Genomic DNA, 21,189 nt, shown 5'->3' with positions numbered 1-21,189 from the left:
TTTGTAGCACAGATTTTACCCTTAACAACATGCTATTTTTTAATGTTTGCTATTTTTTTCCATTAGTGTTACCCAAAGATAAGATGAGCTCCTGGAGAACAGTGACCACATCTATTCCCTTATTACCTTCAATATGCCTGGCCCAATTTGTGATCCATAGTTGTCATTCTGGGTTAGGAAGACCGACTCAGTCTCTGTGGGAGAAAGCCTTTAACCACAAATAAGGTCACCAGCTTTCTGGCTGGTGTTCGCTTTGGAAGGGTGATTCTTAAGATACCTCCTATCATGGAGGGCTTTGGTTCCCATTTTATTTAAAGAAGGTCGTCATAGGAGAAAAGTCCTGGATTTTGAAAGTCAGAAGGGCTTGAACTTAGAGGTAAACAATGGCATTTCCCTAAAGAACAGCAGCTTTGCAGAATTAGTGACCTCCCCTTCACTTCCGTCTACCTTGCTTTTCCTCTAAGGTGGGTTACTTCACCCACAGTTTACTGATGTGCTATTGTCAGACTTAATGATAAATGGTCCTATCCTGCTTCTTTACCTCGAGGCCAACAGAACAGCAAAAGGAGAATCAATCGGGTTTCCAGTGCCTGCATTTTGACTTGGCACATGGTACACACAGTACAGCCACATCCTCCTTACCTATTTACACAAAAAGGATATTCATTTCCTGGCTGAACACTGCACAGATCACAATTTTCAATATCATTACTAATGAAGCGCACTGTGTTGCTTTGATTGCCATTCGAATGTGAGCAGCTAATTAGATTGATTGTCTATTTGATGCCTGCTGATTAGCTTGCAAAAGCCCTCTGAATCCCTGACTTTGTGAGAAAATGCCCCTGACTTTATGATCACTGATTGATGCTCCAATTTCTGATTGCTGTGTGAATAGACACTTAATAGCTCTGTCACCTTGACAAGGGTTTTGGTATTCATCTGATGAGGAAAACAGAGAAGGGTGCTCTGTTTGTTAATGTCTACCAAACATTTAAAGTTCCTTAGAGTGTGAAGACCACCAATCAGGGGCCTCTGTGGCCTTGTGGCAAGGCCATGTAACTAATGGCAGGTGGTTACCGAGAGCAATGAGAGAGGAGGCTGGCGGGTGACCCTGAGGCGCCGCTGTTCCCGAAGACCGGTTTTAGGAGGAGGATTAATCTGTATAGTCCTTAGAAAGGAATGAAGTTCTGACACATGCTACAACATGGATGCACCTTGAAAATAATTTGCTAGGTGCGATAAGTCAGTCACAAAAGGACAAGTATTGTATGATTCCACGTGCACACGACAGCTAGAATGGCCACATTCATACAAACAGAAAGTAGATTATTGGTTACCTGGAGCTGCAGGAGGAGACAATGGGACGCTAGTGCTTAAGGGGTGCAGAGTTTCTGTTTGGGGTGATGGAAAAGATTTGGAAGTACTAGTGATCATGGTTACACAACAGTATGGATGTAATTAATGCCACTGAATTGTACACTTACAAATGGTTAAATGGCATATTTTATAAGTGTTTTAATCATAATTAAAATCATTTTGTAAAAGGCTGAATTTAGGCCCCTACATATTAGCAGATGTCCTCGGAGCATTCGTTATGATTCCAGTGCTAGCTCACCAATGGCTTTCAGCGTTTCTGGCATCTGACTTTTGCCCTTCTTTATCACGGCCTTAACTATATTTAACAAATGATTTTAAATTAGTTTTATTAGTCAGGTACTCAGCTGAAGCATGTTTAGAAATAGTATTTCTCTGGAGACGTTTAAGAAGCAGAAAGCACATGTATATGATGGTTGAAAGCAAGGGAAGGAAGTATCTATCGTTTGAATCAGAGGTGCACACCTAAACAGTGCTGGGTGAGTTTATCCAGTCACATTTTCCAGCCTTGCCCACAGCTGGATCTCCCCAACACTTGTGCCTAGGCAGAGGATTCACGCACGTGATAGCTGCAGTTACAATCCAGTCATCTCCAGCTGCCTGGTGATTATTCTGGCCATTCAGGGAGAGTCAAAATCTGCTCGTTTGTTCCTCTCTTTTGTGCAGTAATTGTATTTACTTGCACAGCAGGCTGAGTGAAGGCTAAGTCAGAGGTTTGTGCGGTGCAAGATGTCTCAGTCTGCTTTCTATCCCTAACTGGAAGATGAGGATTAATTCCTTTATTTCTCAAGGAAATCAGTGTAGATCCATTGGCATGCTGTTAGCAAAAGTTCCTTGATCAAATACATTTTTCACAATGTACAGACTGCCAACTGTTGTTACAGCGCTCTGAAAAGCACCATTTTCTTGACTCTAGTGTCAGTTTGTGTTGACTTTGAATTAGAGGAGGGGAAAAAGCCATTAACCTCCAGAAATTATAGAAAAAAGCAGAGTAGCTGTATGGTATGGCGAAGTAATGGATAAACAATTATATGCAAATGAAGGCAAGATACCAGAGGTCTCAGAGTGCATGAGTCTCAGATGAATCCCTTCTTAAATGAATATATATGTGTATATAAAACTTCTAAAACGAATCCCTTGCCATAATTTTGTTAATAGCAGAGCACATGTTGAATCCTAGCTGGCCTTTTAACACTTTAGTGGGGGAAATAGTAGGATTAACAAAACAGCCCAAACTATGGCTTTTTCAACTGTGTGCCTAGGAATAGCCAGTTGTATGAGAGCCCAAGGTGTTTTAAACAGACTGATTACTTACATTGATTGATGATTGGATTCAGAATAATTTTCTTGCCTTGGATGAGAAAAAGTGACATTATTGACCCTGTTCATTCAATCAAAATGGTAATGCTACATGAGCATGCCAGCTTGCAGAAGCAGCGAGCCAGGGGCCAGTCTAAATTATGCAGGGTGTGCCTCCAAGCTGTGTTTAGAAATACAATTGATTGACATTGCCCATTGCCCCTGCTCAACACACATGCATCCACACGCACTCATCTTATTAGAGATAAACAAGACATTGGGATTGCAGAAATTGCTTTTAGTCCATATTTCTTTGGGAAGATAATCACTACTATCTTTTATTGATGGCTGATGTGCCATTATGTGTAAAAGGGGGGAAAATGATTAAATGTAATGTATTATTAGAAGCACTCAGAGCTTATACTAGGTAAAGAAATTTGATTACTCAAAATACCTGTCAAGAGAGTTTCGTGTTTTCTAGATCACTTAAAATGCCTCTCTAATTACTGAATATGACGTCGCAGTCCATTTCCTCCATGTTTGACTAGCGCCTTCGGTATTGGCTCCTTGGCCTCCCTCTCTGGGGGCAATTCAGTCCCTTGTGACCTCTTTTTTAACAAACAACCCTGAAGGTGAACAGAAGCTAGAAGACATGTTACTATCTCCTTCCACAACCTGGTTTTTAAAACAGCATCATGCAATATGGGTGGAGGGAGAGAGGAGAGTTGTACTAGGGTTGAATGGGGGATGGAGTGAAGTTAGGATTCAAGAAATGTGAAAAAGGATGGCCCACAATTTAAAGCAAAACAATGTAGTGAAAGAGGGTTACTTTTTCTGCTTGTCCACAGCTGACCCTTCTTCTGGGAAATGTACCTTCTTCCTTCTAAGAAATTGACTTCTTCTAGACCTACTGTGTGGCTGTGGTGTGAAAACAACATTTTTCAGGAGCTCACATAGGGACAGTGACTTCACCTATATTGTAATCATGTTTCTCCTGATTTTTGTATCAAGGTAGAACATGCAAGTGTCAGACCTCTCCCTGGAGAATCTGAAACATGTAAATTTTGCAGGTACCACTCAGCATGGTTTCAGTTGCAGGAAAGAAGCCCACTGAGTTGCAGGAGGAAGAAACTAATGCACAGAGAGGAGGAAAGAAAGGAAGGGGACGTGGGGAGAAATCCCGGGTGGCATTATTTGAGTCTACGCAGTCATGTGGTCATCTCTGAGGCTCAGCATCACCCCCACCTTTCTCAAAGCTTGTCTATTTTGTTGAAACTAATTGGTTTTGTATTTCTAGCACTTTCAGTCCAAAAGTCCTTACTCATAGGTCAAAAGGAAAATTTCCCTAGAAATTGCATTACTAAATCAGTTCTTTTCCTTGATGTAAAAAAAATCCTTTTGATTGCTGGAATTTATAAAACTTGGGTCATCTAAGCAGAAGTGATTGCTCTTTCCTTGTACATAGTCCCATTATTGCATTTCTCACAGGATATAATTATTTGTTAGCATCTATCTCTCCTACGCATCTGATGCAAAGAGGAGTTTTGTAGATGCCCTCCAAATGTTTAAATGATGTGTTAACATTGTTCTGAAAGAGTATAGAGTAATAGATGGTAGCTACATTTTGAAACCATGTGAGCTCACTTCAGCATCATTCACTGAGAACCTAGCGAACAACAAGGGTTGTGGGCAGTCCTTAGAGGTGGGGCCAGGTCTTATTTTTGACTCTATATCTTTAGATTCTGGAGTAGATTTAGCCGCAACTTAAACTTCAAAAACCATTTGTTCCATTGGGTTTCATTGAGCACCAGTGTCTTTCCTCCAGATTTTGCATGTGCCTTGACTGAATTGTTAGGCATTTCTCTCTCACCCCTTCCTAGGATCTTTTACTTTTCTGCCCACTACAGTTCCTAACTGTTGCTCATGTTCCCAACCCTGGAGCTCTGACTCTCAGGAACTTCCAAAAAGCCCAGACAGCTTTGTGGCTTCAAGAGGAATAGCTCCTTGACATTCTGTTGTTTTTTTTTCTTTTCTTTTTCAGAAACAAAGCTCCAAATTTGGAAAGGCAACAGTGAAGCTCCACAGGTAAGAAATAATATCAATCATGACTCATTCCATTTACCTGGTTGGACACTTTGGATGGCTTATCTCAGCAGGTTTCTATTCAAAGAACATCTGCTACTTTTTCTAAATCCCTGTGATGAAGCCCGCCTTCAGTTGCAACTCTCTGAAAACCCATAATTATTAAACCCACCAGCATATATCTCCTCTACTTCCCATTTATTTTAGAAATGTAGTGAGCATGAAACATTTCCTAAGTGCCTACTATGCCTACTATGCCTACTATGTAGTTCACATATTTTTTTCTCATTGAATTCCTGTTCTACAGAGAGGGGAACTGGTACACAGAGGAGTCTAATATTTTGCCCAAGGTCTGTGACTTGTGCTCAGTAGAGGAAGGAAGCTGAACTTTGTCACCTTCAAATCCTCAGAAGGTCCACAGTCCTTGCCATTCGCTAGGTTCTCAATGAATGATACTTCAGTGAGCTAACCTTGCTTCAACATGTAGCTACCTTCTATGACTCTAATTCTTCCTGAAAGACATTAACATGTTGTTTAAATATTTGGGGATTTAAATCCCCAAATATTTGGGGAGGGATTTAAATCCCCAAATATTTGGAGATTTAAAATATTTGGGGACATCTACAAAACTCTGATTTGCATAAGATAATGTTGACTGCATTTGCAAATGCTAACTTGTGGTTTTCAGTATGGGATTTAAATTCCAGTGTTATCGATATTCTTTTAAAAAGCTAGCTCTGTGGCTGGGTGTAACACCATAGCAGAGTGCCTCATTCTGCATCCATCAAAATGGGTTCATGGTGAGGTTTGAGGATAGAAACTGCTCCTTATTCATTTTTTGTAAGTATACAAATCAGCGATATGTGTTGAATTTATAGAATTGTGCAACTGACACCATAATCCAATTATAGAAATTTTCATCACTCTAAACATTTCCCTTGAGCAAATTGGCAGTTATTCTCTACTGCAAACAGTATTCGTGTCAGAGGCAACTGCTGATATGATTTTGTCTCTATAAAATTACCCTTTTTCTGTCTTATTTCATATAGGTGAAATCCTATAATATGTATCTTTAGTGTCTGGCTTCTTTCACTTGGTGTGATGGCTTTAAGGTTCATACACGTTATAGCATATATCAGTATTTCACTCCTTTATGTAACTGAATAGTTGATTGTATGGCTATATACCACATCTTATTATGTTATCCATTTAGCATTTGATGGAGATTTGGATTGTTTGGTTGTTGTCCATTATAAAAAATGCTTCTATGGACATTTGTGTATAAATCATTGTGTGGGCAGGTTTTCATTTCTCTGTGGTAGATAACTAGGAGTGGAATTACTGGCTCATATTGTAAGTTTATGTTTCACTTTTTAAGAAATTACCCAACTGTTTTTGAAATTGACTGTACCACGTTACATTTCTACCAGCAATGTGTGAGTGTTCCAGTTGCTCTACAGGTTTCCCAAAAGTTTGTATGGTCAGGCTATTTGATTATAGCTATTCTTATAGGGGTGTACTGGTATTTCATTGTAGGTTTAATCTCATTTCCTAATTACTGTGTAGCAAGTTTTCAGCCCTTTGCATGCGTTCTTTGGTATGTATAAGTTTTTGTCAATTTTAGGTCACTTTTCTTAGAGTTGTCATATAGTATTTTGTTATACCATATTATGCTGTTATGTTATGCAATTAAATTATATAGTATATATTATGTTATACTCATATAATATATATTATAGGTAGAAGTACTTTATCTGATATATATTTTCCAAATATTTTCTCTGGGTCTCTGCCTTGTCTTTTCATTTTCTTAATGACATCTTCTGAAGTGTAAATGTTTTTCATTTTAATGAAGTATAATTTATTTTACATATATTTTTATATATTATAATTTATACATATACACACACACACACACACACACACACACACACACATATACGCTGCATGTCAGCTTTTGATTTTGTATCTAATAACTCTTTGCCTAACCCAAAGACTAGAAATTTTACTCTCATGTTCTCTTTGAAGAGTTTTAAGTTTTAACAACTTCATTTAGGTTAATGATTGATTCTGAATGAATTTTTTGGTAAGCATCTAAATTCATGCTTTTGCATGTGGATATCTATACTGGTGGCATTTATTTAAAATAGAATTGAATTGCCTTTGTCAAAAACAATTTGACCATACACATAAGGGTTCATTTCTGGACTATGAATTCAGTTTCATTGATCTATGTGCTTATCCTTATGCCATTCCACATTGTCTTCTTTTTCTGTTGCTTTATGGTACCATTTGAAATCTGGTAGTGTGAGTCCTCCAAATTTTTTCTTCTCTTGCAAGATTTTTTTGGCTATTCTAGGGCTTTGCATTTTAAATTTAGCTTTCTATTTTATACAAAAAAAAAAAAAAAAAAAAAAAAATCCTGCAGGAATTTTGACAAGGATTTTATTAAATCTGTAGATCAATTTGGGGAAAAACTGCATTGATTTGTGGAAAAAACATTTCGATCCATGAACATGGCATGTGTCCTCATTTATTTAAAGTTAACTTGTTGAAGCAATGATTTATGGTATGCAGTATACAAGTCTTGTACATCTTGTGTTAACTTTATTGCAATGTGCATTAATTATTCTTTTTGGTACTATTCTGGGTAAAACATGTTTTTCTGATTGCTCATTGCTACTCTATAGAATTTAATTGAATTTAGGTATGGATTGTGTATCTTGTGACCTTGTTAAACTCATTTAGTTATTCTAGTGAGTTTGTGTGTTTGGGGGGTGGTGAGGGAGAATTCTTTAGGAGTCTTTACATATAGGATTATGTCATTTGCAAATAAAGACAGTTTTATTTCTTCAGATTTGAATTTCTTTAATTTCTCCTTCACACGCTCCTTTTTCTTCTTGCCTTAGTGTATTGACTAAGGTGCCAGTCAATACATAACAATGTTGGATAGAAATAGAGTGAACAGAGCAGAATGTATTTGCCTTTTTCCTCACCTTTGGGGGAAAGCATCCAGCATCTCAACATTTAGTGTGATGTTAGATTTTTTTAAATTTTTTATTTTTTTACATTTTTGTTAAAGAAGATCACATGTATTTCTAGTTCGTATAAAATTTTATTATGAAAGAGTACAGAATTAAATTTTTTTCACAAGCTCTTTGCATCTGTTGGAATTATCATGTGGATTTTGTCCTTTCTTTTTTTAGTATGGTGCATTATAGTAATTGATTTTCAGATATTTAATCACCCTTGCATTTGTGGTGTAAATTCCACTTGGTCGTGATGTATAATCCTTATTGTATGTTGCTGAAATCAATGTGCTAATATAATGTTAAAGATTTATACATGTGTATTCATAATGGTTATTGGTCTATACTATTGTTTTCTTGATGTGTTTGTAAGTTTTTTTTGTCATGGTAATAGTGCCTTATGTAATGACTTTGGAAGTATTCCTTTCTATTATATTTTTTGGAAGAGCTTGTGAAGGAATGGTGTTATTTCTCTTTCAATGTTCAGTATAAATCAGTAATACCACTTATGTCTAAATTTTCTCTGTGAGAAAATTACAGTATGTATTTTAACATATCCCAATCTACTTCAAAATAATACTTACTTAATTGCACTAAAATATAGAATCTTTGTTCCCATGTATCTCCTTTCATCCCTCCTTTGTGCTAACATTGTTCCATGCTATAACTATATATATTTTAAACACAAAAATATTATGTTTTTGCTTTATTTCATATTTTAAATATTTAAGATAAAAGTAGTAAAATATTATATATGTTTATAAAGTCTTCTTTATTCACCAAAGCATTTATTACTTCACTTATTCTTTTGAATTTGAGCTATGCTCTAGTTTCACTTTCATTTTACCTGAAAGATTTCCTTTTGTATTTTTGGTAAATTAGGTATGTTAGGAACAGTTTTTCTCAGTCTTTGTATATCTGCAAATATGTTTATTTCAGCTTCATATTTGAAAGGTAGTTTTGCTGGACATAGAATGTTTTTTTGATATACATTTCCCTTTCAGCAGTTTGAATATGTCATTTCAATGTCTTCTGGACTCCATTGTTTTGGAGGAAAAGTCAGCCGTTAATCCATTCATTGCTCTTCTGTATATAAAGAGTTGTTTTTAGCTCTTGTTGCTTTCAAGATTTATCTTTGTATTTCAATAATTTGACTGCAGAAGATCTAGGTATGACTCTTTTTGTATTTATCATACTTGAGTTTTTTTTCATCTCATATCTGTAGACCATTAGATTTTCATCAAATTTAGGATATTTTTACCACTATTGTATCTTTTTTTTTTTTTTTTTTTGGTTTTCTTTTTTTTTCTTTTTAATTTTATTTTATTAAATTTATATTAAACCCCATCTAAACCTGTGGTCTTTCTGTGATTCCCATTACACATCTGTGGAATGATTCATATTATCTCATGTATCTTTGAGACCTGTATATTTTTCTTCATCTTTTTTCACTCTGTTCTTCAGATTGGATAATTTCTATTGATCTATCTTTAGGCTTACTGATGAGTTTTTATATCACATCAAATATAGTGTTAAACTCCTCTAGTCAATTTTAAATTTCATTTGTTGATTTTTTTCAGCTCCAGAATTTTCATTTTTTCATCATTTCTGTTTTTTTGAATCTCTATTTGTTGACTCGTTGGCATACTTTAATTCTTTAAACATAATTTCCTGTTGTGCTTTGAAGTTTTCTTTTTTCTTTTTTTTTATTATGGGTCATTTATATTTCATTTCTTTACATATGTAATATTTTGTTGAATACTGGATATTTTAGATTCTATATTATAGCCACTCTGGGTTTTAATTCATCCATCCCCTTAAAGAATTTTTGTTGTTGTTGTTTGTTTGTTTGCTTATAGGTTAATAAACATAACTTACCTGGACTAAATCTGTGAAATCTCTCTCCCTTGCAATGTCTCTAATCAGTTTTATTTTTTCAATTTTTGATTTGAGTTCAGATTCCTATGTGTTGGCCTGTGTCTTCAGAGGCAGAGATTTAAAGACGTTGTTCTCAAATGTCTCAAACCAATAAGTCTTCCATATTTTGCTCATTGATCTGCGTTTAAGCTTGGAATAGCATTCATAGTTTAGACTAATTTCAGCTCTCACCCGATTTAATTTTTCTGACAGTTTCTCTCCTAACTCCTCTGGGCACGCACTTAGGTTATATCAGCTATAGGGTTATGTCACCCCCTCTAGACTATGTTGCATGTGCACACAATCTTGGGTATTTCCAGGCTATGTGGAGAAATGATCAGGCCTCATGAGACCACCCAATCATCTAGAAGTCCCTCTTAATATTTCCAACTAGTTTGTGAATCCATAATGACAACACTTGAAGTCAAGTGATCCCCATGCCACTTGCAGTGGCAATGAAATGCTGGTATTCATAGCCTGTTCCACCCTGGTTGAACTATCATAGTGGGAATCAGGCATGAGAATGGTCCTGGGTGAGAACATGACAGATTCCCGTTGTTTCTATTTGCAGTTCAGTAGTTTACATAAATAAATGTTTCTTTTTTTTTTTTTTTCTATGCTTTTTGTCAGTTGCTGGAGTTCTAAAGTTGTTTTGAGAGTTTCATATACCTTCATAGTTGTTTATTGGGGAGGAGACTTGTTGACCTCCTAACTCCAATATGCTAGACTTTTATACATTTTTGTTTTCTTAGTGCCTAACACAATTCCTGGCTCACTGTGGATTCTTATGTTTTACTGAATTAAAAAAAATGACCATAGGAATAAGAAAAGTAGTGTTATCCTATGCACCTCAGGGATTCCCAAGTGTAAGTTAATGGCTTGTTGTGTTTTTTTGTAAGTATATACAAGAGCCATATTCTAGAGATAATTGGTCTTCAACTCAGAGTGATTAACTAACAAGACTTATGGTCCCTAGAGATAAAGTGGAACAAGTTGTATATACACATGCCAATTTATGACAGTTTCTAGACACATCTACAGACCTCATGTTGCTTAAGACAGACTCCAGCTGTTATTCAAGTAAGGGAATTGTAGTTCATGATTTAGGCAGCATTTTCATTTTGATTTCAGCTCCCAGTGCTTGTTGTTGGTTAGAGAAGGATTACTAATTCAGGATATTTGTAGAATATTCCAACCTCTTATTTCATACCAAGAACTCCAATCCAGCCAGCCCATTTTAATATGCTTAGGTTATGTCTCTGACAAGAATGAAGACTGAAATAAATAATTGACCTCATAAAAGATAAAATAGATGAAACATAATGGTTACACTTGGGTTTAGCTTAATCATACTGCCAGTTTAAATTTTACAGAATTTTTTTTCTCAAGCAAAAACGCTTAATATTTACAAGAAAGCATAGAATAGAATCTGAGTTACCAGTTCAGTAGCTGTCACTAAAATTCTCTGCATAGCTGTTTAATCACAGCTATTCTTCCCATATAATCTTCAGAGACAACATATAATCAAAGCATTTTCAGTGGGTCATTTATACCACCATATGGCATGATTCTTCTCTCTTTCCAAACTCTTCAAACCTCTGGTGTTAGTCAGATTCCAACCATCTCCTCTAGTACTTAAACCCATGTACGCTTGTGTGTACACAGGCACATGGACACACACACACACACACATACACACAAATACACATTTTTATTGTCTGCTACATTTATTTCCCCCTAGGATTAGTATACTTGGGTAAGATACCTCTATATTTAAATCATATTCCTGCATGACCAACTGGTGGAGCTGGCTTCCAAGACTCACATTAGAGTGGATTGAGACAGTTGTCAACATTACAACTTTGGATGCCACTGGTATAGTGATAGTGTCTTTATCACTAGGCTAGACAAATATTGGACAAATGGTCATTTATGTTATGGCTGTTCATCAAACGTTTAGCTGAACTGCTTCATGAGCAATCCAATCTGACAATGAAATTAAATGGAGTAAGTGCATCTGGATTCAGGATCATTCCAATTTGTCAACCAATGCAAATAATGTAAGAATATTTAGATCAACTAAAATAGCATGGGCTAAAAAACCTCCTAGACTTAAATAATGTGGAGAAAATGTTTTGACATCCAATAGATTAGGGGACTCCTCCTTATTATATAATTTGGATTGATCTATTAGGATTTTAGTGAAAATCAGAGATCTTTTGGTGTCAGTTGAAAAGTAGATGTAAAAGCCAAAGGAAGTAGTTGCTGTTGTTCATACAAACATCATTCTAGGGACTCCATGGGGGATTGTAAATGGAAGGTGCCTCTGAAGTCCCTTATTCCTTCCCTTTTGGTTTCTGTGTTTACCTCCATCATTTACCTCTTATCATGTATATCATACTGGTTTTTGTGTCAGTAAACTCCTTTTCTAGACAATGAGCTCCTTTAGAATAGGGATTATTCTTATACAAATCGTAAGTTTTGTGACAATAAACTCATTTTAAAGAAAATGAGCTCCTTAGGAAGTGATGCAGTTTTATCAGTTTTTTGAATCACTAGTGTCTAGCGTGGTGTATGCTACACAGTAGGCTCTCAATTGTTTGCTGAATTAAAATTGTACAAAGGGGAGAGGAAGAAAATTAGATCATGTGCTTACTCATACTCAGTTCACAATAATGCTCAGACACTTGGTGGAGTGGCAAGAATGATAAATTACACTGTTCAAATAAATGACTTTTACTACAATCCTTCTATGATTCTAGAGTTACCATATTGTCCTGATACATTGACTATGCTATTTGGAACCAATTAAGGATTTTGAAAACCCTTGGGAACAAATGTTAGGAAAGTGGAAACAGTACCAAAAATTCAGATAGAAAAGGTACAGAAGAATGGTTGTTAATGAGAACAGATTTCGGTTTAGGAATTTCTTTTTTCAAGTAAATTCTGATATAAGCAAAAATGTCTTATTTCTGCAAAGATTCCATGAAGATTCATGTATTGAGCACTTATGTGCAGGCATAGTACTGTGTGCTAGAAATACAAGCGTGGATACAGCCCCATTCTTGTCTTCAAAGCTTAAATCCTAAATGGAGAGAGACATAGTCAAAAATAAATAGAGGCAAAAAATGTATCATAGGGGCTCTGTTGGAAATGTTGCTCCAAGAGAGGATGTGGTCAATTGCACAGTAAGTCTCAAGGTCAAGAAAGACTTGGTAGAGGAAGTGACCTCCGAGCTGAGCTTTGAAGATACAGAAGGTTGGCCAGGGAGATGAAGGGAAGGGAACAGGAAGCACTGTGAGTATACACATGATGACGCGCACCTGTGTGATAGCCCAGAAGACATGTACAAGTGGGGAAGGCGCCATGGGTTTCACAAAATGAGATCTGTACCTTTAGGTGCTGTCAGGTGGAAATGGCAGGGTAAGTAGCATATTTGATAGCAACCAAGATAAGGCTCCTTTGCAAATTGAACTTGAAACAAGCTAGATGTAAATAAAGATCTATTAAGGAAAAGTGCTTCATGTGTCAATATCTATTAACTGCTTGATGCTGAGATGTATTTGTGCTGAGTGGCAGGAGATGGGGGGGCCTGCCAGTCCTAGTAGGGTATAAGATCAAGAGAGGTTTTTTTCCCAAAGAGAAGCATTTGCTTACAAGTACACACCACCCCTGTTGTATTACAATGTGATTATACTTCAGGCTCTTGTGAGAGATAAAATTGTCTATGATGGAAATCAGAGAGAGAGAGCACAATGCAGGGCTGGGGGCTGGTTGGCAGCATGAAAGATCAAACTGTCTTTTAACTTGTATCAGACAAGGGATTAACATTGGATTTTGTGATATTTTTGACTGATACTCATATAGTTCCATTAAGAGCAATCTTGGGAAATTATCTGAATGCATCTACTTAAATGGATGGGTGATAAATTATATCTCTATAGCTGTCTTTAAAAGAAGGGAGGATTCTGTAGTTAGACACTGGGGATTAGGCTTTGCTCTGTATTTTTACAATTATATTATTTCCCCATCTTAAATTAGTAAAGTGGATCTGATGCTTTTCCCTAGATCCGTGGAGAACAAGCATATCACTCTAGTGGGAAGCCAGAATTGTCTTTTGATTTTGTCTATATCGCCTGCAAGATACCATAATACAGATGTGCACCTCACTGTGATGAAAAATGCACATGTCTTAGCAGAACGTTATCTGATTCAACATTGTGCTTGTCTTTATCCATTATGCCCCTCTGAAAGGACAAATGCATGCATTTCACTTACCGTCTGATCTTTGTTTCATTCTAACCCTCTCCTTACTATCCACACAGGTCTCTGTAGCTTCAAGTCCAGATTTATGAGATAATAGACTGGTGCTGTTGCCACAGGGATAAGATGCAACAATGAAACTTTTGAGTCCAATAAAATTTTTAAATGCCTTTTAAACAGCAAATGCTGTTGCCCAGGGTTAAATTTGATTGAAGTTGAACCAGGTCTGAATATCCAATGACCATTTTAGATTTCAGCAAAATTAATAGTGTTGCTTTATCCATGAAAATGCTTTGGAAGGGTTACTTGTACTGACTGAGTATAGACTGGCAATATTGTTGTTATTGTAATTCACATGTTGCAGGTTATACCAGTATGGGAATAAGAATAGCATCTCAGTAACAATTATAAACACGATTGTACATTCACCAGTCCTTTCTCCCAAATAGTTCTGGGAAACCCCAGAATCTCTTATGTGACCCATGGGCCAGTTAGTGTTCTTAGAAACTGAAATAGAATTATCTATTATTCTCCTCTTATGCTGTGGTTTACTCTAATTATATCTACTGTTTCAGTATTCTGTTTTGCTTTGCTGTTTCCATTAAACCATTTAAATGTTCTAGTCGTTTGAATATCTTTCATCTAGGTCACATCATCCCAGTTTCTCCTTGGCCCTGAAAGGAAGATAAATATAATTATTCAGACCATGAGCTTCACTTTCAGATTGAAAATGTTGTCACAGCTTATATTATAAAGTTTTCCAGTAAGAGGATCGCTAACTGTTACTTATAAATCTCTTTTTCAGACTTTGTATAAAATAGGATATGATCTATAGTCAAACGAGGCAAATCTATTCCAGTCATAAGTTTTCACTGTCCGTTGGGGGAAGGTAGGAGAAATGGTCCAGGTTTGAAAACATAGTATAATTTATCTATCCAGTGAAATATCCTCTCTGGGTCAAACTGAAATGAGCCACCTTGTCAATTAGTACCAGCATCTTCTCCAGTAAATAGATCTGTCACTTTGTACTGCTTCATTGTGTAGAGAAAAAGGTTCCCAAAACGGAGAGCTTATTATGCTATACAAATCTTTAGTTTTGTATTGGCTGAATGGTTTAGACTTTTAGAACACACGATGATCCCCTTAAAAACTATTCTCTCTGGGGTAACTGATTTCTCAAAAAGTATATGGCAAAAGAGGCAACTTTGGGCAAATATATATGTAACATGTATTCCCATTGGGCTAGAACTGAGCTTCTGTTGGGTAGAGCAACTGACACCCTCTTCCCAGCATCAATTTCGTAGTCTGATTTATGTGGGGTTGAGGCACCTACTGGGAAACTAAATCACACAGTAATGGAGTTCAGGCATGTCTGCAAGGCAGGAGGATGGGTAGAATCAATAGTAACCAAAATGCAAAGGGAGGGTAACTAGGTTCCACAGAGTAAATTTATCCTAATAGAAGATGAAATCTGGCTTAATGATCAAGATTCTACAATAGGGTATGAGGGTGAGAAAAGAGGCAGTTCTGCTTGTAATGTATTGTCTGGTGAAAATAATGTTATCTGAAGTATAACAGGTGACCCTTGCTGGTTCTTTCATTTCTATTCCTATCAATAGTTACACATATGGACACAATTTTTTTTTCTTAGTGGAACAAAAAATGCAAATGCATATTTGCACACTTATTTGTATAACAGATTAAAACCTCAATCCATGTATTGGAGAAGCATAATTATATCCACATATAAGTATTTGCATATGAAAGTCCTTGATTTGCATGGACAATTACAAGCACTCTTTTTGCTGATGCAAATGAAGAAACACCTTTGGAAAATTGGCCTCATAATTTTTCATCATATATCATTGAACGGTGGGTAGAGTTCTAGGAGAGGAATTGGCATCATTTTACGAATAAGAAGTTACTTAGGCAGATTTTCTCTCAGAGACATACTTGACAGAATATATATATATATATACATATATACATATATATATATTTTTCTATATATTTGTATATATGTATTTTCTATATATATGTATTTTCTCTCTATATATATGTATTTATATATGTATTTTCTATTATCTAAATATATATATATATTTTTTTTTCTAATAATGCTTAAAAATTGAGTATTCAAAGGTCCAAAACTGACAGAGATAAAGGACTGATTTGAGGGTTCCTAGATAAGCACAGAACGGTGTACTTCACTTCACTAGCATAGGAAGAATTTTATAAATATTTTCATTAGAAGCGATCAGAATTATTTGGTTATAATCTTTGCACCACAGAGGATTAAAATAGGAAGGGATCATAGGAAGTCACTGGTAAGTTTCAAAGGGTCAAAGCTCTTGGTTTAGAAGGCAAGGGGCACACAGGCTTTTTCAGTCATGTTCGCCAGGTGTCTGTCTCTTTAAGTAAATTTCAATGTGAGTTAAATATTTCCTAAGAGACAGTGAAACTCACATTAGGATGTTAGCAGGTGTCAAAAGCCCAAGATCTCCTAAAAGACTGATTATTTAACATGATCTTTAATGTCAACCTTCTGTCCAAAGTGTTTGGTTTGTCTTGGGTGTTTCTCTCTAGTTATCAGTTCTTTAGATATGTGAAATTGCTTCTTTCCATGAGCATGATCAGGAGGAGCAAATTTTCAGTTCTATCATTTATGTACTTTCAGTAATTACACTTCATTTATTAGGTCATGAGAAATGACATTTTGTTGCTAAGTGAACAGAGTTATAATGAGTTCACCTCAGATTGTTAAATCTTAAGTCTATAACCGAGGTGACTCTGCCCTTATAATCACTCTGTAGTAAGACTCTTTCCCCCCCATTTATCTAAGAATATAGCCATCTTGAATACATAAAACAGATGCCTCTTAGATGGCTTCTCATTTCTCTATCCAAAGGGAAGTTGAAAAATAGATCTTTTCAAAGGGCATTGGGAGGCTCTGTCGGGAACATATAATCATAGTTCAGCAACTCAAGGTTCAAGAATGTATTCCAGCTTGGTGGGGCAAGCCATCTCCTTTCACTCCCTCCAAGGCCCACATGGATTCACATCTCTGCCAGGAAGGATTCTGGGCATCATTCTCCCACACATTTCGTTCTTGTACTTTCAGGCCTGTTAGCAATTCCAGAAACTGTCATTGCCTTGGCATATTAATTAAATTTAAACTTAAAGTTGATTTCCAGTTGTTTCATTCATTCATATACATACATACATACATACATACATACATACATACATACATATATATATATATATATATATATATATATATATATATATGTGGAGAGAGAGAGAGAGAGAGAGAGAGAGAGAGAGAGAGAGAGAGAGAAATAGAGGTATAAATATAATTAAATTAAATATATATGTACACACACAATATATATATATGTACCTGTGTGTTTGTATTCCAACTGAAGAGTTCATCCGTAATGACACTAAGGTTTTTGTTTTGTTTTTTTGTTTGTTTGTCTGTTTGTTTGTTTCTTTAACTTTCACAGCAGTAGGTTTTGATTTGAAATTTGGAGGATTTTTGAGAGTACTTCAATAATTACAAGACCTTTTTTATATCTGTGATATCTTATGTTTATAGTAACCTTATCATGAAGGTGAGGCAAATGTAATAGTTCCTGTTTTCTAAATAAGAAAACTGAGGCTGAGAGGCTTTAAATGATTAGTTCAAAGTGATAACCTAGCAACTGAAAGACCCAGGGCTAAACTTGACCTCAGGGACCCCTGGGTGAGCACTCTTTCTAGTACCACTAGGCTACATCTTCCTGTCTTACCTTTCCAATAGTGCTGACTACAGCCATGCATAAAGCATATAAACTAGGCTAATACTTGTTAAATGAGTAGAGTTTCCTTTCTTGGAGATAACACACTGTGCCCTAATCAAGTATGCTTAGTGGTCTCAATGTTAGCCCAACTCCATCTTGAGAAATGCTGAGAGAATGGACTTACAACTTAGAAGATAAAATTGTTGCCTTAAATATCCTGACTATTTACATCATGTTGTATATTACCTATTTTGAGGTGGATGTGAGAACTCATGGGGGATACCATCAATGGATAGCTCATTAAACAACAAAAATAAATACCACCACACGAGGGTCTAATGAAGTCTACAGACTCTCTTCCACTCTGCAGATTTCTTTCAGGAACACCTCAGTTTCCAAATCTGCCATGCAGCCTTGTCTGCCTGTCCAACACATACTTATTCTGTCTTGTCTGGCCACCCATGGGCCTCACCTCTGTTAATGAACTGTGTTCCACACGTTTGCCCCATGTTTCATGCACATCTCTTTTGTCACTGCAGATTTTGAGCACCTGGAGTGAGAGGACAGTTCTTGAGCTCCTTTTTATTTCCCTGAAAGTCTACTAGGTCCTTAATACATGCTTCTTGGATGGATAATAGAATCTAAAACCCAGTTTATGTTATATTTGTCAGCCATCTGTGGGCATACTGGATCTAATTTGAAGTGCCACAGTTTGGGAGATATGAGAGGATATAAAAGGAAGTGGTAATTATGATGTGGTGGATATAAAGGGAGATGTTGATGACAGGTTAAATACCTGGGGGTGGATGAACCTTCACGGCGTGTTCACATGCACATTTCTATAACACTGCAAGCTTTTTGAAGATGCACACGGAGCTTAGCACCGTACACGGCAAAGAGTCCGCACTCAGATATTTTTCAACCTAATTAATAGAAGATATTTACAGACAGGTAAGAAAACATACCTCCAGCCCACTTCCTCCTTTGAGCCATCCAAATTCACTGTTTTGTTAACCATCTGCCTTCCTACCCACAAGATTAAGGTCTGGTGAGAGGGAAAACTCTAGAAAGTAAAGAGGACAGACAATATCCCTGCAGAATGAATGAGTTGCTAGATTTGTAGTTCTCCTATAGTCCTCAAAAGTCCAGGGGTGCTTGGCTGCTTCTTCGGGGCTGACTAAAGCACACTCATAGTGATGTGGATAGGAACCCTTGAAACACAGGGAGAGCACGTTTTATAAACAAGCCTCACACGCACGCTTGGGCGATGCAAGGACAAGGTCGTCGGGCCAGAATATGCACTCCAATCTCATGCTGGACTTGGCTCAAACGTTGACATGTAATCCACAAGGGAAAAGCAGGAAAAGCTGACATGTTAAAAAGGCACATACAGGTGAAAATGAAAGGGTGCTAGCTTACCCATTTAATTAACAGGGGGTGATTTTCAGGCACTAAATCATTAAATGGATAACCCTTTACCGTAAGCAGAGATCCAGAATCCGTAGTGGCTTCTGTGAGCTGCAATGTCTGTTAGTGCAGCATCCCGAACAAAGAGAAGCAGGACTTTTCCGCATTCTGATGGACACTTGTTATCATCTCCTACAAGATCTGACTGGTCATCCAGGGCCTGTAATGGGGATTTGCGTGGGGTGATCTTTAGAAAGATCCGCTCCCCTGAACATCCTCCACCATATCTGTTGTTTCGGGGACAAGCTCGTAATGGCGATGTACACAGAATGCTGGGTTTTCGCAGATAAGATTTCAGACCTAACGTTGCCTGGGATGTTCACATTCGCATCAGAGAAAATAATTTGACATGAGGATAAATAAATAATACATTTGCTAGTTAGCCTGCAAATAAATGATGACGCCTGGAAAATACATCTATCCGGATCCTATCCTTTTGGGCAAAATTGGGCCCGCCATCCAGGCAGAGCTGCTCCTCCATTTCTAACTTTAATATTCCTGCTTTGGCACAGGCATTCCCTTTTCATTAGAGCTTTTCAACCAGAAAAGTTAATGTCTGAATATATTATTCTACATATTTACTTCTAATGTAACAGGACTGAAGCTTGGTGGAGCCGTTTACATGTGTGGAATGCTAACGTGCATGAGCCGAGCAGCAGAAGGAAAGAAACAGGAAATTAGATGGACTGTGACAGTTTTCCGTATGCAAGAGTAATGTAAAAGGTGGAACAAGCTTCTCAGATAGGAAGGCTGGTCAGGAGCAAAGTACTTTGAGAATATTTAAAAAAAATAGCCCGAAGTGCTGCAGCAGACATTTTCCACCACCTTTACCAAATAGTGAGCATGTAGGATTAAAAAAGACACAAATATAGGTGAACCGTTAAGATGATTAAAATAAATGGAAATTGGCAAATGGAGTCCTATACCTCAGTACCTACAATTAGAATCTGGGTTTGGGATGCATCTTGATCCTTCCAAAAATAGAATTCATAGGAAATTTATGTTAGAAAGTATATCTTTGCTACTTGTAACAAAAATAAAGAAAATCATGGATAGTATATCCAAAGCCATGTGCGCGGGAATGCTGTTGCTTCATTAGCATGTCTTGGACCTTGGAGTAGATGAGTATAATGTTGGGAAATTCCTGGAGGAGAAGCAGTATGTTTTGTTTTATTAGACTCTTACTGTGGTTTTGAATTATGGTTTTCATGGCATGCTGCTATATAACTTTCCAGGCATATATTTATATCTCGCCATACCAACTACCGTAAGCAGCCTACTCTTTAGGAGAAATTACACATTTTACTTTTTATTCTACCATATAGCATCTAATACAGGGCTGTCCACCTTGAAACACACACGCGTACACAAGGCAACACTCCTCCACTCCAAATACTCGCATGTGGACGGGTCTAGGAAGGAACTGGGTGGTGGGCCTCCCATTGTACTGCATTCAGACACATGGTAATTGTTTATGGCAAAGACAGTGTCTTGAAAACACTTTGAGGACGGGCTTCTCAGTATCCCCAACACCTAGCATGATGCCTAGCACAGAGTGGGGCCCCAGTAACTGGCAAGTAAATAGGCGTGTTTGATTTGCAATTCTATTCAAGATAAGACCCACTTTGTAACCTGTATCTCTCCAACCCTTTCCTCTCATCATTCTCTCCAAGGATTAGGCATAAGCTAGAACTAAAATTCAACAGAAAAACATTGGGTCAAATAAGCCTCAGAGTCAGGTATTGGATATGACAGGACAGAATATGTATGACTCCCCTGAGCTGAGGAACTGGGAGGTGTCCTGAGGTGAATCGGGCAGAGGAGAGGGGGCGGTTGACAATTATCCTGAGAGGCTGGAATGGAAGCAAAGGAAGTGACTGAAAAATGGAGCAGCTCCAAGGTTCGGGAGCCATGGCAGAAGCAGGTGATGATTTGGGGAGCTAATCAAGCAAACAAGCAAAAACAGTTTCAAT

The 21,189-nt window shown here is 37.0% G+C and overlaps 1 long non-coding RNA gene across 1 annotated transcript in view; it reads left to right on the top strand.

The window, feature by feature from the left end:
- Positions 1-21,189, top strand: part of LOC141571812 (uncharacterized) — a 476,186-nt gene that overhangs the window by 160,210 nt on the left and 294,787 nt on the right. The window contains exon 3 of the long non-coding RNA XR_012496870.2: positions 4,715-4,758. This is a non-coding gene — a long non-coding RNA (uncharacterized LOC141571812). The remainder of the gene's footprint in view (positions 1-4,714; positions 4,759-21,189) is intronic.

The sequence above is a fragment of the Rhinolophus sinicus genome, chromosome 2 (assembly GCF_057876585.1).
Source record: "Rhinolophus sinicus isolate RSI-liver-muscle chromosome 2, RSI-T2T, whole genome shotgun sequence".
In the NCBI taxonomy this organism is placed as follows: domain Eukaryota; kingdom Metazoa; phylum Chordata; class Mammalia; order Chiroptera; family Rhinolophidae; genus Rhinolophus; species Rhinolophus sinicus.
This window is presented reverse-complemented; position numbering and strand designations above follow the sequence as displayed.